Below are 16,951 nucleotides of genomic sequence, written 5' to 3'. Positions count from 1 at the left end.
AATTAAAAAAAAATACAAAACCTTTCCTTCCCTCCTTCCTGCCAAACAACGGCTCATGGAAATAATATTTTCCCAATCACTCACTTCAAGTATACACAAGGTGTGAATGTCCCATGTGACATTCACATGTGACAATGACACCTCTTGAGGCCCTGGGAATACTGTGTTGAATAAGCAAATCAAAGAACACTTGGTCTCATGGAACTTTCTAACCAACACTGATCTGTTCTCTTCATTACGCTGCTTGACAGGATACAGGTTTTGTGTTGTATTTCTTCCTAAGATTCCTGGATATCTTTGTGTCTGTGTCTGTGTGTGTATATACGTTGGGGGGTGCGGTTGTCACTTAAGCTGTAAGCCCACGGAAACATTCCCCCAAGCTAAGTACCCCTCTGCCCCACCAGGCAACCCCAGTCTCACGACTCAGGTATGGGCTTTGGTCATGGGGAAGTAAGGATGTCTTCTCTTTCCAGTGGAAGTCTCTCTCTCTCTCTCTCTCTCTCTCACACACACACACACACACACACACACACACACACACACACACACCACTCATGGTGCCCTAGTCCCAGATTCAAAGAATGACAACTCAGGAGGGAGGAGACCTAGAAATTCTTGGCCATTCCCGTGCTCTGGACAGGAAGGTACTGAAACTCTCGAGCTTGAACTTACACTTTGAACAGCCTGGGAATTCCCTCCTTATGTGGGATTCAAATTTTTTGGACACAGCCCATTTCTGTTTGCTCTTTTTGGTCCCTCAGCTGCAGGACATACCCTGAGTGCTGGTGGCCCTGGGAAGGCAGCGTCATCTCCAGACTCTGGCCTCTGCCTCTAGCAACCAGCACAGAGTAGGGGGTCAGCAGATGGGTTTTCCCCCATAACCCTGTTTGCAGTCTGTGATTATTTTTTTTTTAATTTTTGTCTATGCACATCTGCACTCATTGTCTTCATTCCCCCAACAGAACTCAAGCTCCTTAGGAACAGAGGCCATCTCTATTTTGCCCAGGGCTTTTGTGATCGTCTGACACATAGTGGGGGATGGATCTGGGTTTCTGTTGGTCTTTACAGTGCCTTTATGAAAATTTGAAAAAGCCTCTTCTTCTGAACCAGTCACTTAGAAAAAGGCATCCTTTTGGTGCAGACAGCTTGGCACAAAGATGTCACCTTTGTGTAAAGGAAAAACCAAACCAAAACACGCCCCTTTCTCTAAGCAGACACAACCCCAAGCCAGGCATGTGGCTGGGAGGACCTGCCTCTCAGTAGGAAGCCTTGTGCCTTGCCCAAACTATGTGACAAGAGGCAGGAACCCTGGAACCAAGAAGTATTTGATGAATAAATTAACAAAATTCAAATCCTTGCAGATAGGTGGTAGTATTAAAACATCTTTGCAATTTCTCTGACACTCAGGTCCATTGAGAGCTTGGGCTCACTGATGGGCGTCCAGTCTACCAACTGAATATGGTGGAAGCGATGCTGTATCATTCTCAAGCGTAAGCCACAATAGCCATGTAGGATCTGTCTGGTTATCTGGAGCCAGGTGCTGGGAGCACAATGATGAGCAGAAACAAGCAAAGGTCTGGTCCTCATGGAGCACACAGTCTGGTGGGGTGGCTACCACGGGGACGGCCATGTGACTTACCATCCAAAATAAGACACTTTGGAGAGCAAAGAGGGTGCTATTAATAATTTCAATGGGACAATAATCATAAATTGATCAAAACTGTCCCAGGAAGCCTGGGGTGCACAGTCACCATAACTATACTGAGTTGATGAACTAAGTAATCACTCAACTAAATGTGAATATGCTGGCATGACAAGCATGCGATGAAGGAAGGGGTAGACAGTGCTCGGAGAGCCTGCAGGAAGGGGATTTGACCTAGGCAGAGCTATCAGGGAGGGCTTCCTTGAGGAAGTAGTGCCAGAGCTTTGACCTGAGATCTGAAGAGACCCAGGAGTTGGCTTGGCAAAAGAGAAGGGAGAGGGCCCCAGGGAGAGGAAGCAACAAGTTCAAAGGCACTGTGGTTGGGTGGGAGGATCTGAAAGAAGCCAGCGTGACTAGAAAGGGGGAAGCAAGGTTGAGGTTGTGGAAAGCAGTGGGGCTAAGGTAGGACTGGGGGCTTCATTTCCAGCTGTGGTGGAAAGAAGTGAAGGGGCTCATCCTCCCTGTGCTGTGGGGGAGAGATGGGTGTTCGTGTGTGTCACATTGAAGGAAGGAGTTATTCTAGTGGTACCCACTCTGGTTTAAGCCTTCTGCATTGGAGATTTGAGGCTACATGATATACTTTGTAGTCATTATCTGATGTGACTTGAGAATTAGTATTGAATTTATAGCATGCACAGAACAGTGAAGTATTTTATGCATGTCCATCAATGGAAGGCCTGTTCTTGCTCCACAGAGAACGGAAATTAGAAGTCAAACACCCTTTGTATTCTAAAATAAAGTCTCAAGATATTCTGAAATTTTCATCTAAATTGTTAGAGGAGGCTTGGTGCCCTTAGCTAATCTATCTTCCAATACGCTGTCTAATACAGCATCGAATCAATGAGGCAAGTTCCCAATGGGGAATGATCAGCCAATAACTTTGCTAGTAAATGAGGTATTTTTCTTCAATACAGTTGCTTGAAACTAACACAAGAAAAAGCAATGACATGGTGGGCCTGACTGCTGTGTGGAGGTGAAGGAGGGAGCCAGCATGGGTTCAAGAAAAGACATTATGAGGTGAGAAAGGATAGGGACGTGGAATGCAAGACTGCACTCACACTTTAGAATGGCTCTGGGTCTCGGAGAATGAGCCAGAGGGGACTCGGATGTCCCTTTGGGGACATGTGTAAGGCAAATATCATCATAGAGAAGCCTGAAGAGTCTAGGGCTCAGAAGAAGTGGCTGAGCGTGTAGGACATGGTTTGGCTCACTGGAGTATTTGCTGGTGTCGATATGGACTGCAAAGATGGGCTGGTCTCAGGGGACCAGTTGGCTTGATGTGTAATAGGGAAGGGTTCACTGGGTTGCTTCTGTGTGGGCTGCACTGGGATGGCGGGTTTGCTGGCAAGAGGAGCATCAAAGGGGCAGGGTGACTCCCTAGGACACCTAGTCGTGTATAAATGCTGGTGTATTTACTCTACTCTCTGGCTTCCAAAGGGGTTTGAGGTGGCTTATGGGCTTACGATCAAAGACACAACAATAGAGCTGACACAAAAGGAAATAAAAACCATGTATACAGACTGAGGAGGAGACAAATATATGAGCCCAGAGACTTTGAAAGGCGAAAGCACCTGTGAATCATCTGGGGAGCCTATGAACCATGGAAATTCCTGGGCCCTGCTTCCAAAGGCACTGGAACAGGAGGTCTGGGGTGGAGTGTGTCTGCATATTTTGCAAGATCTTTCCCAGCTCCCCAACCACAAAGTGACTCTGATACCAGTGCTGTGGTCCACGTTTTAACACTGTATTAGTCCTTTAAGCCAAACATGGTCAAAGTCCCGGAGCATCCAATTTAACACTAGGGATGTGTGGTGAGTTGCCCTCTTGGCTGGTGGAGGGCCACCTTACCTTCCCACCAATGTGAGCCCCTAGGGAACCCCATCGGTTCAATTGAACTACCTTGTCCTACTGCTGTACCTTTCTGTGTCCAGAGAGGGCGCTGGTTGGGTCCACAGGTAGGGTGGAGACCAGATATTGTCACCACTGGCAGTGTGGAGGACCCATCCCTGGGACAGCCAGGCCAGGTGCTTTACGCTGGGGGCTGGGTGTAGTGAGCTTTGCATTGAGAAGGGAGGCAACCTGGTGAGGCGGGGCTTAACCTATCACCTTGCAGGGAGAGATCCAGGGTGGGACCATCTCTGTTCAGACTTCAAGATCAGGTACACTGGACACCTCTGAAAGCCAGCTGTGCCATTCTCAAGTATGCCGATGTAGCTTCGTTAGTTCTGAGCTCCTTGAAATTTCTCCTCCTTCTTTATGAATGCTTTCTTGGGCTTCAGGAGCCCCTTCCTTGCTTCTGAAACACTGGACGCCTCTCCTCGGAAGTTGAGCAATGAGAAAGGGGACGGGGTGGGGGGGCGGGTAGGAGGGAGAGACTTGACCTACGACATCACTCCCAAAGGCATGATCCACAGACCAGCAGCATGCCTTGAGAACCCTTGAGAAATGCTCAGGCCCTACCCACTCAGGGAATCAGAATCTGCATTTAAAAAAACTCTCCAGGGGAAATCACATGGGAGTTAAAAGTTCAGAAGCACTGCTATCCTCATTTCTTCATCCAACAACCGCTTACTGAGGGCCTACTGAGGGCCAGGCTCTGTGCTGGGTGCTGAGAGATGAATGAAACACACAGGTCAGTGAAAATGACATGGTCCCTGACCCAGTGGAGGGTACAGTTTGGCGATGGAACCCTGAGATAAACAAGTGAAGAAACAAACATATAATTGTAAGTTGTGGCAGCTGGTATTAAGGAAGTAAAGACAGACCAGTGGTCAGAGGGAAAGGTCAGCGTTCTTCCAAAGAAAGGACAGACACTCTGAAGAGCTGTCTTTTAATCTTGGAAAGGTAGCTGATCCTCGGAGAAGGAGTTGGAAGATTCTAGAATGGATGCCCAAGGCTTGCCCAGGATCACTCAGTGAGCTGGAATCAGTTTGTGATCTCAGGGTTGTGGGATCAAGCCCCACTTCTGGCTCCATGCTCAGCACAGAGTCTGCTTAAGAGTTTCTCTCTCCTTCTTCCTTTGTAACCCCCCGACCCCACTCTCTCTCTCAAATAAGTAAATGAAATCTTAAAAAAAAAAAAAAGTTCAAGCAAATCAGTAGAGCCAAGCATTGACCTGAGGAGTGTCAAGATGCTTGAGAGTCTAGGAGAGCTGACCTCTGGGCATCCTGGGCCCATGGGCTGTCATGGACTCAGGCTGGTCCTAACTGGTCAGCTTTATAGTCCCCAAAGCAAGAAGCACATACTCTGGCAGTCAGGGAGATGGTTTCAGGCAATACATAGGCATAGAATAAATACCATTAAGATATGGAGTAAGAATGCTATCCTCTTCCAAAGTCCTCTTCAGTCTCTCTGATAACCACAAGGAGAGAGTCTCGGTTGGGTGCAAGGATGCCTTCAGCACCTACGGATGGAGCTTGGTTACACCTGGGCTCTGCACCTCCGTGTGAGTCAGCTCGGGCTACCCCAAGTACTACAGATTGTGTCGCTTGAACAACAGAAATTGACCACCTAACCGTTCTGGAGGCTGGAGGTCCAAGATCAAGGTGTCAGCAGGGTTGGTGTTTCCTGTGGCCTCTCTCTTTGTCTTGTTGATGGCCATCTTCTTCCTGAGTCTTGACATCATCTTCCCTGTGTGTGTGTCTGTGCCTCCATCTCCTCTTAAGAGAATGCCCATCAGATTGGAATAGGACCCACCCTAACAACCTCGTTTTAATGTTAACTACCTTTCTAAAGACCTTATCTTCAAATAGAGGCACATTGTGGGGTACTGGCGGTTAGAACTACATTGTATGAGTTGTGGGGACCACAATCCAGCCCCTAACACCCTCTTTAGTTGTGTAACTTTCACAGATCTCTCAGCCTCTCTGTGCCTCAGTTTACCTATCTGATAAAGGGGATGATGGTACGTACCTCATAGGGCTATAGAGTCTAACAGACGAGCACGGATGAAATGCCTAGGACAGCACTAGGCACCGAGCAAGTCTCAAAAAGGGCAAGAGCCCTTTAATGCCTGGCATACAGCTGGTGCTCAATAATGACCTGCTGAATGACTGAAAGAATCTTATCCTCCTAAAGAAAGAGTGCTCAGGTCACAACTCAAAATTTGGTTAGAAGCAGGAGAACGGCGGGGGACAAAACAGGCAAAGGGGATTAACAGGTATAAACTTCCACTTATAAAATAAATAAGTCTTGTGGATGTAACATACAGAACACAGTAACTTTGTAGTAACTTTTGGCAACAGATGGTAACTAGACTTATTTCATAATGTATACCAATACTGAAGCACTATGATGTCCACCTGAAACTAACAGGATATCCTATATCAATTAAACTTCAATAAAAGAAAATTGAAACAAAAACAAACAGTGAAAAAAAATTTTAGGCAAGAGCAACTAGGTAGAAATGAAAAACATTCTTTTGCTTTCATTACATTTATTTTCTCCAGTGCCCTTGCATTCACAGGTAGGGAGGCTGATTTTCAATTCATAGCAGTGATAAAAGTTTCTTTTTCTTTCTTTTTTTTTTCTTTTTCTTTTTTTAGAAAGAGCGATAGCAGGAGAAGGGGTAGGCACAGAGGGAGAGGGAGAGAGAGAATCTTAAGCAGGCTCCACGCACAGTGTGGAACCCGACACGGGGCTCAAATCCTATGACCTGAGATCATGACCTGAGCTGAAATCAAGAATCAGACACTTCACTGACTGAGCTGCCCAGGCACCCCAAAAGTTTCATTTTAAAGTTAAGTCTATTTAAGTCAAAAACACATGTTGATTTTTATTTTTTTTTTAAATGAAGCCAAATCAAGAGTTGGCAAACTTTTTCTGGCAAGGACCAGATGGTGAATATTTTCGGCCCTGGGATCCCAGACCTCACAGGGTCTGTGTCTCAGGCTCACAGCTCTGAGGCCAATCCTGGATGAGTGGACATCCCAATAAAACCAGTTACCAAAGCAGCCATGGGACTGCATTTGACCCCCAATGTTTAACAAGCTCTCAAATGACTGCATAGGTCAGAGGTACAGAAATGGCAGTGAGGTTGAAGGTGATACTCCGAGGAACGGATTCAGGGAAACTTGTTCTAGAAGAAATCCAAGTAATTAGGAACAAGGACTCAGAAAGAGAGGGACTCTCAGGGCCTCTTCCTACATGCAACCCCCAGACCTTTTCCTGGCATAGCCTTTTTGATCCTGTCCCTGTGTAACCCTCACGCAGGATATCACTGGGATCCCCAAAGAAATGTTATAGGAAGCTTTACTGTCTCCCCACTTTCCTCTGGCCAGATGTATGAGCGCCCGCCCATCCAATACCCTCAGGGCTGGATACTAGTGCTCCCAGGAGATGTAGGAGAACCTAGGAAGCCCCTTTGGGCCAAACTTCTCCAGTCTTAACCCCACTCCCACCCTGGACTCTGTGGAGAACGTTCCTTTGGCTTCTCCAGTTGTCACTGATTGATATGTAAATATTCCTAGACAGGGAACCTCATTATGCCATTACTCCATTAGCTACAATCCGCCATTAACACCTTAGCTAGAGCCATTACCCACGAGTATTCCAAAGTGACAGGACAGATTACAGAACTGGAAGAGTCCAGAAGGGTGGGGCCCTTTCCTACATATCCCAGGCAGGGAAAGTAAAACTCTGCCAGGAGAAAAAGCAAGAGTTATGGGAGCAAGACTGTGCTCAGTAGTTCACCCCTAAGCGCCTCTTCATGCTAATTTTATTGAGCGAGTACTGAGTGCTAAGCACCTTACCTGTCCTAGCCATGTAGTCCTCACCCCACCGTGAAGAAGTGGGCACTGTGATCCCCATTCTACAAACGAGGAACCCGAGGCTCACGCAGGTTCATTAAATAGGTGGCAGAGCCAAGATTCAAAGGTCTTTGGGAACCTGGCGATTCACAGACCTATACCCCTGGGGATAAAAATATATGTTTATAAAAAATTAAAAAAAATTTTAAAAATAAAAAAAAAGGTCTTTGGGGCTCCAAACTCTCAACTCTCTTATTTCCCCCACTGAGGCTTCTCTCCTGACTGCCTCTTCCTTCATCGACTTATCTAGAGCCAATCTCTATGCTCCGGGCCATTCCATTCCAGCCCAGAATGCTTCCTCCTCGCCTTGCACCCGGATGAGACGCTCTTGGGAAGCCCTGTTTGGGTGATCATCCTGGAAGGATGCCAGGGAGACTCCGGTCTCTTGTGGCGATGGTCCCACACCAGAGCCAGTGCTGAGGAGCTGGAGATATACCAGGAGGTCAGCTGTCTTCCCAGCGTGCCTCTCCATCTCCAGGATGGGGGTGTCACAGTTCACTGGCGGGCACCGTCACCAGCCCACACCCCGCACTCACCCAACCGGTCGGACCACACCACCCACATGCCAGCCAGATCCGTTTGGATGGCTGTATAGCAGGACCCAGCTCGCCTGCCGCCTGCTCCCACCCTCGCAGGGTTCTAGGGCTCCTCTGTCCACACCAGAGGGCTTGGTGTTTCTCACAAAGAAGAGACACAAAGACTCCTTCCTGGAAGCTTGGGGAGAGGAGAAAGGGAGGCTGAAGGTCAGGGATTCTCTGCCCCTGGGGGACTTGGCTCATGACCATAGGAAGTGACCCCAAAGTTGGGGCAGTCCTGCTTGCACGGTGAAGGAAGGCCAGGTGAGTCCTTGATAATGGCCTCCTCTCCTCTCCCTAAGGGTCAGCTTTCCCCTCTGGAAATAGGACAAAGGATTCCCTCATGTGCTCTTTCAAGTACTCCCTGCGAGGATTCCCCAGGGTCAGGCTTAACGCCATTGCCTCATTCCTTCATTCAAACATGATTTCTTGAGCACCAACCACCTGCCAGGGGCTCAACCATGCTGGGGGAGGTAAGACACACAGAGAAGGGCTCTCACGGGGTTTATGTCAAGTGGGAGAAGGCAGACAGAAAGAACCCAACAAATAAGTCAGCCAAAGGACCCAAGCCATCATTGTGCACCATCAAGCAAATACAACTAAAGGATATGGTAGGACACTGGCCAGCCAGGTGGGGCAGGGGCCTGGCTGGGTCATCTCCGAAGGGCTCTCTGAAGACCCCTTCCATGAAGGCTGAAGTGACAAAAAAGAGGCCAGCAGTTGGAAAGACGATCTGGAATGGAATGTTCCCAGTGGAGAGAACAGCAAGTGCAAATGTCCTGGGGTGGGGAGTTTGCCCTGCCCGAGGAGTAAAAAAGCGCCAGGGTAGCCTGACTGTGGTGAGTGATGAGCAAAGGACTGGAAAATGAGGTCAGAGGGTTGGGAAGGGATTTCCGGGGCTTGTGAGCATAGCAGGGGGCTCCACTGCTGCCCCAGTGGGCACCATGGAAGGAGTCTGGAAGTGGGCATTGCCTTCTTCCTTCCCTCCTGTTTCCCCAAACTGAAATTCCTATTTGGAGAGGAGATTTGACTGGCTCCGATCGGGTCATGTGGCCACGAGTGGCACCTTGTTGGACAGCCCCCTCCCTTCCCCTGCCCTGGTTCAGCCAGTTCTGCATGGGATGGCCCAGGAGTAGTTCCCAGAAGAGAATGGGGTGCTGCGAGCAGAGGGAGGGGCCCAACACCATGTAAGCAGAAACTAAAGGCGTGCACTCCACCCCACCTGCAAGTTCTCTGACCTAGACCCTCATGCCTTTCCCTGCCATCCGAGCCCCACTCCCCGTCATCGCCCCAGCCCCCACCCTGGAGTCTGGGTGACACTTGTTGGGGACACTCATTTGTCACTAGAATCACATAAGAGAGAGGAAGGCCCATCTCCTTTGCACTTTGGTAATGGGGAAACCGAGTCTGGGGTGGCAGGAAGCAGTCGGGGCTGCTGATTTACCCCATCGTGGGATTCTGCTCCTCTTCCTTTCAGGGTTTGCAAGAGAACCCGCCTTGTTCCCCTACCCCCTGCCCTCTGCAGCCTTATTGTGGCTGTGTGGGAGTGGCCACAGTATAATGGACTGGATTTCCTCTGCCTGTGCAACCAAGCCAGCTCAGCGGTTTGCATCCTACCTCCTGCCTCCCCACAGACAGGACAGCATGGGGAGCTCGCTGCACTGGGGTTTGACCAGCTGTGTGGCCTTGGCCGGATCACTAACCTCTCTGTGTCTTCATTTTCTCATCTGTAAAATGTGAATACTACAACTTCGTAGTATTCAATGACTTCACAGGGGAGTTGCAAGAGTAAGTCTCCCCTTAGAACACCCCCTGACACGTACTGCATTTGGGAGGTACGTGCATTCTACGAACCCCTACCGTACCTTGCCCACACTCCGTGCTTTGAAACTCTGTCAATTTATCTTGTTCATTTATTCAGCCGAAACCTACTGAGCATTTGCCAGACCCAGAAACTCAAAACAAAAAGGCCAGACAAGGTCCCTGCCCTTGAGGAGTTTACTTTCTAGGGGTAGAGAAAGACCATGAAGAAAAAAACTTAAGTTAATAAATAAGACATTTTTTAATAGCGATAAGTGTTGGGAAGAAATAAAGCAGGGTGACAGACAGAGTGGTGTGGGGGGGTGGTATTTCAGGAAGGGTGATCTGCTCTGGGAAGGCTAGAACAGAAGAAAGACCAGCCACAGGAAGAGTACTTCATGTAGAATAAATAAGTGGTAAGTCCCAAGGTCCTGGGGTAGGAAGGAGATGAGTGAGGAAAAGGAGGCTATTGTACAGGCAATTCGCAAGGGTGAGGGGAGAAATCAGAGAGGTTGGGGCCACATGAAGCAGCTCTCATGGCCTGTAGCAGGAGTTTGGATTTCTCTTCTGGGCAGCAGGAGCCCAGGGAAAGTTTAAACAGGGGCGTGATGGATCCAGGTCAGTCAGTCCAGCCGTGGCCCCATCCTCTGTTCCTTCCCACCTCCGGGGAGTGCCCGGGGCAGAAATCCGGCCCTGCCCACCCTGGGCTGTGCTCTGATAACCTTCCCAAAGGGGAAGCCGATTGTTTGGAAGGAAATGGTGCAGAAGGAGGCAGGCAGTGGCCACGTTGAAAATAGGGCTGGGACCTGTTTCTAGGGCTGAACTGGGAGCTTGAAGGCTGACATCCCAGGGGAGAAATCAGGAGGACTTCCGGGGGTTGTGGCTGTGGGACTCCGAGAGGCACGTGCTCCGGTTGGCCCCAGGGGGCTCAGAGCCACTGAGCTAAGCGATGACGGACATGATGGCTCTTAATCCCCAGTTCTGTGAAGTGGGCTCTGGGGAAATATCCCAGGCCCATGGAAGGATCCTTCGGGCTGACCCAGGGGCCAGGTGAACCCTCCCTGCCCCTGCCTCTTTCTGCAATCTGGCATTTTCCTGTCCGCATCCCACCCGGCGGAATGGCGAAAAGAACCGGATATGGCAACTATGGTCTTAAGAACGCACGTTGGCAAACCCCAGAGAGATTTTAAACGGGACCCTACCTCCACCCAACTCAGTGAGGTCTTTTAAGAAAAATCTCCACGCACACCCCCCCCCCACACACACACAGAAAAAACTCTCCAGACTACCCTAACGTGTAACCAAAGTTGAGAACCTCTGCGTCAGAAAGTTTCAATACTGTGCTTCTCAAACTTGGACCAGCCCAATCTCCTTGGCAGTTTGTTTTGTTTTGTTTTGTTTTAAAGAAACCCATGTCTGTGCCCTTCCCCGGGCCCCTTAGGCCAGGGTCCCTGAGCAAGGGTGCAAACACCATATTTTTTAAAGCCCCCCCACCCCAGATAATTCCCAAAGGAAGCCACAGTAGAGCCCCTCTGATGGGCCCATCTCCCAGGTGTCCAGACAGGAAGACTGAGGCCCAAAGAAAGGTGACTGGCCCAAGGTCACACAGCCCACTAGTGGCAAAGGCAGAGCTCCAAACCAAGACTCCAGCTTCTCAGGCTAGTTTATGCCCTCCACCCGGATGGGGGAGGTCTCAGAGGACATCTGTGCGGCACTCCTGGCAGCAGCGGCTTGCCCAGGTTGGCAGAATTAACAGAGTGGACCCCAGGAACCCTCACTCTGGGGGAAGCCCTTCCTTTAGGTGTGGAGGAACCACTGGGGGGGGGGGTCTGTCACCTCACATGGCCATTTCCTTGGAGTTCATTCAAGGGGCCACTATCCAGATGAGCCTAAGTGAGTCCCACGAGCCCTTGGAAGGCAAGAAGTCTCCCCCGCTGGCAGCAGAAGGGGAACTCAGACTCAGGCGGGCCGTGGAGGACACGGTTTGCCACTGCTGCCTTGGGAAACGGGCGCCCGGTGAGGAGGAGCCGAGGGTGCCCACCAACAGCCCTCAAGGAGATGGGGACCGGACAGCCACTGCCAGGAACGACATTCTGTGGGCGAGCAAGCAGGAGTGGAAAAAGATTCTCCTCCAGGGCCCCCATATGAGAGGCGGCACCCTGAGTCCAGACCCCTGAGGGCCAGAGCAGAGAACCTGGCTTTCTGACCTGCAGAATGTGCAGCCCATAAATGCGTGTTGCTTCCTGCCGCAAAGTGTGCGGGGATTTGCTCCGCCGCCCTAGAAACCCAAGACGCTGGCTACGGCTGAAGGAGCAGCCGTGGAGGCCTGGCTGAACCCCAGCCCCCCGAAAGCAAGCTTTCCCCAATGCACCTGGGAAAGAGGGACGTTCCAAGCAGTCAGAAGGAGGATGGAGCCGGAGGCCGGTTGCCAGAGGCCAGGCAGACGGAGCAGCCAAGGGGACGGGCACCAACAGGTGGACATGGAGCCCGGCCAGGGCCCCGCGCAGAGACATGCCATGGCGCCCCCACTCCTGCGGGGGGGCCCTCCCCCGGGGTCAGCACATCTCAGATCTCACGTGGGTGCCTGGCTCGGAGCATGAACGCTGTGGTCTGCGGTGGGGAGGGGATGGTGTGGGCAGGGGTTTGGACGCCAGCCAGGGACCACTCCCATTCCAGAGACCCCACCCCATGCCTGGGGTGAGATCTGGGGCCCCTGGGAATGTAAGCCCCCTACAGGGCAGGACCTGGCCTCCTGCCTCCTCAGGCACTTGGGAGGTCGAGCAGCTGGGCTCCTCCAGCAGGGGAGCAAAGAGACAGCAAGGCTGACCTTGAACTTGGGCAGGGCCCAGGCCCCTTTGGGAAGTTTCTTCTTTCTCTCCACCTTTTTGTCCTTCTTTCTTTCCCTGAGCATTCCTAGGATGCCCTCCTGTGCCTTGTTAAGCTGTCTAAAACCCTACCACCTTCTGTGGGTAGCATATTGTCCCGCCTTCATATACTGCACCACCCGCCCGGGGTTCCCCAGATGTCCACCAGACCAGACCTACTCCTCACCCCTCAGGGAAGCTCTGGCAGGTCCCTGATGCTCCCAGGGATCTGAGCTCAGAAACTAAGGGAAGGAAGGTAGGCAGCCTGTGGCCCTGACAGCTCCCAGGGCAAACATTCCTGCTCAGCAATCCTCAGAGCTTGGCGCTTAACGAGCCATTTTCGGTGAAGGACCAGTCTGCTTGTTGGGGGGAGTTCCAGGCACCACGAACTCATTCCATAACATACAAGAAAAACAACAAAACTCGCCACATGCCTGCAAGTCACAGCGATGGAGAACAGCTCCCTAGATTTCGGAAGCTGACTCCCGCTTTGGTGCTCAGCTTCGTGAAATGTGCAGATGGACCACGCGCTGTCTGGGCATACAGACGATGGACGATGGCACGAGTGCATGGGTGCTGCCTGCTCCAAGGCCCCAGATGCCTGCCCAGAAGCTGGGGACACCAGAGGACCGAGAACCGGGGAGGGAAGGCCCTAAGGTTCACACAGTCTGTGACCCAGACAGGAAGGAGCCAGGAGAAAACCCCAGAAGGCAGGGCTGGGGAAGCAGCCTGGTGGAGAGGGGGCTCCCCCAACCCAGATGGGTCTTTGTCTCGGGGGAAGCTTCCGCAGGGGAGGAAGCAGCAGAGTTGCCCGACTACGGGCCAAACTTCTCTAGAGTTGTTTGTCAAGCACCTTCTGGCTCAGATTCCAGTCGGAGAGGAATGCATACTAACAACTGGAAAGCAGGGTCGGAGGGCCTCACAGTGGCGTCTCTAGGCCCAGCCTGGGGACAGCTGGCTTCAGCCTGCCTGGTGTCGGGTCCCCCTGGCAGGGTGGGGTGAAACACCGGCCCTGTGTCCCTGCCCGGTGTGCACACAGAGATGGCACCTGAGATCACCCCGCCCTGCCCCTCCCTGGGCTCTGAGGAGAGGTGAGATCGAAACTGTCCCCACTCCTTCCAGAGGGGGCTGAACCTGCACCCCGCGGGCTGGCTGCCACGGTTTCTGGGCAGGGAGCACAGGAATGCCTCTCTCCTACCCCCATCTCACACACAGTAGGCGCTCTCAGAGGCTCTGCCCAGGTCTGCGGGAGGTCTGCAGCCAGGCCTGGATAGAACCCAGCCCCGCCCGGAGTCACCTCCCGAGCCTCTCAGTGCATGGCGGCTGCATTGTTCCAATTCCTCCAGGTTTGGAATGTCTCTGTTTACCATCAAAGTCAACCTGACTCCAGAAGGTCCTGCTCCAAGAGGCCGGCTGGGGTCTGCGGGGAGAACATGGGGCCAGGCAACAGGAGCAGGCCATGCACGCAGCCCCCAGACCCCTCACGGTCTGCAATGTTAGAGTCCCCCACCCAGGCGCAGGCTACTCTGGGCCTTGGAATGGGGCAGCCAGGTGGGATGGAGCTGCCGGCGGGAGTTCGGTGGGTCCTCACAGTTCCCTGCCTGGGCTCCCAGCTCCTATTCTCTTCAGTAGGAAAGAAAGAGTAACAGCTCTTCCTTCAAGCTCTGCCCTCTCCTTCTGTGTCTTGGATCTCACAGGTCTGCACGTGACACGACCTCTCACCTGTCCAAAACCTCCCACCTGCGTGAGAGCTCAGCTCTAATTGCTAGCTGCATTGGAATCTGACCTCCACCATTTTAGCTGTGTTGCCTTGGGCAAGTTACTCAACTTCCCTGTGCTGCCATCACCTCATCTGTAAAGTGGAGTGCCGGGGTTGTGTGTTTGTTAAAGGGTCCTCCCCGATGTTATGTGTAGCCGTGTACTATATAAACCTAGTTTGTCTCCCCATCCCTGAGTTCGTGGAGCTACCTAATACTTTTTAAGGAGAACCTTTTCTGGGGGCGCGTGGGTGGTTCAGTCAGTTAAGCGGCAGACTTAGTTTCGGCTCAGGCAGTGATCTCAGGGTCATGGGATCAAGCCCCAAGTCGGGCTCCACGCTCAGTGCAGAATCTGCTGGAGATTCTCGCCCCCCTCTCCCTCTACTGCCTACCCCATACACACGTGCTCTCTCCCTCTCTAAAATAAACAAATCTTAAAAAAAAAAAAAACACCTTTTTTGCTTAAATTAGCCAGAGTGCATTCTGTTACTTGCAACCATATAACAATGCCCGCCCATATAACTTGCAACCAATAACAGTGCCCGCCTCCCAGGGCAGTTACCAGGATTAAGTACCCCAGAAGGAGCTAGTTGAGCACCTGAGTATGTCCCTTGTATCTGGGGTGTGTCCAGCTTCACGGTTTGGAGACAGTGTGCTATGCCTGTGTCCCGAGGCACACCTTCCTCACAGGTAGGTTGGTTCTCCCTGACCGCCCCCCCTCCCCCGGAAGGCCAAGAAATCCAGGGCAGAGGTACACATATGACCATAAGCTGAAGGACCCCATTCTCTGAATCCAGCATTGAAATAAGACCTGTTTTCTACGAGGTTCAGGGGGGTCCTACAGCTGGTAATAGCCCCCCATCCCCATGGAGAGGAGTTCAGTGGCAAGGGAGAGGTGCAGAGTTTCCTGACCCAGAAGCACAGTTCCCTGCCCCAGAAACCACTGTCTGGAGTAGGATTGGGATCTCAGGGTCCTAGCAAGGTAGGGACTCAGTCAGTCCTTGCACGGGGTTCCCACACCCATGGTCATTTCCCTGGGGCAGCAAGCAAGCCATGGGGGGCTTGCAGGGGGCATTGCTTAGAACCTCTTGTCTTGTGGTCCTGCATCTATGTCCCCAACCTTCTATTCACAGGCAGTTGCTCCCACACAGTCACTCTGGGGCAGGGCTGGCCTCCCAGGCATCCTGAAATGACCTAATAGTCACTGAAACAACTGACGGAAACCCACATCAGGGGCTATGCCCACACTGCTGCTTTCCCCTTCTGCTTCTTTTATTCACTACAACAGGTCACCTTGAAGACCTCCCTTGCCCTACGCATGGAGGTCCCTGTCCCGAGCTGGCCAGCATCCCCCCTAAATTCACGTCTACCGGGAGCCTCACAATGTTACCTTATTAGGAAACGGGGTCTCAAAAATACAGATCAAAACCACCACGAGACACACCTCACATCCATCAGAATGGCTCAAATTAACAAACCAGAAACAACAGGTGTTGGTGAGGGTGCGGACAAAAGGGAACCCTCCTGCACTGTTGGTGGGAACACTAACTGGTGCAGGCACTGTAGAAAACAGCATGGAGATTCTCGGGATCTTAAAAATACAACTACCCTAAGACCCAGCAATTGCACTACTGGGTATTTACCCAAAGGATACAAACATAGTGATTCAAAGGGATACATACACACCTGTGTTTATTGCAGCATTACCTACAAGGGCCAAGTTTTGGAAACAGTATCCATTGACAGTATCCAAGTATCCATTGACAGATAAATGAATCAAGACAAAGTGACAGACACACCCCCTGGACTATGACTCAGCCATCAAAAAGATACAATCTTGCCAGATGTGGCAAGATGGATGGAACTAGAGGGTGTTATTCTAAGCGAAACCAGTCCGAGAAAGACAAATACCATATGATTTCATTCATATGTACAACTTAAGAAACAAAACGAACATAAGGGAAAGGGGGAACAAAGAGAGGGAAGCAACCGGTAAGAGACTGTGACTATAGAGAACATGCTGAGGGTTGATGGAGGGAGGTGGGTGAGGGATGGGCTAATGGGTGATGGGGATTAAGTCAGGGCACTTGTGATGAGCCTTGGGTGTTACTCGGGAGTGATGAATCACTACATCTACTCCTGAAATCAATACTACACTATATGTCAGCTAACTAGAATTTCAATAAAAACTTGAAACAAAAAGGAAACAGGGTCTTTGTAAATGTCATTAGTTAGTAATTAAGAAGGGTTCACCCTAGGGGTACCTGGATGGCTCAGTGTGTTAAGCATTGGACATTTGATCTCAGCTCAGGTCATGATTTCAGGGTCGGGGGATTGAGCCCCAAGTTGGGGCTCTGCACTGGGCATGGAACCTGCTTAAGATTCTCTCTCTCTCCTCCCTGCCCCCAACCTACAACTTGTTCTCGTGCTCTCTCTCAAAAAAAAA

The sequence above is a fragment of the Mustela erminea genome, chromosome 20 (genome assembly GCF_009829155.1).
Source record: "Mustela erminea isolate mMusErm1 chromosome 20, mMusErm1.Pri, whole genome shotgun sequence".
NCBI classification, from domain to species: Eukaryota; Metazoa; Chordata; class Mammalia; order Carnivora; family Mustelidae; genus Mustela; species Mustela erminea.
Note: the sequence above shows the minus strand (reverse complement) of the source record.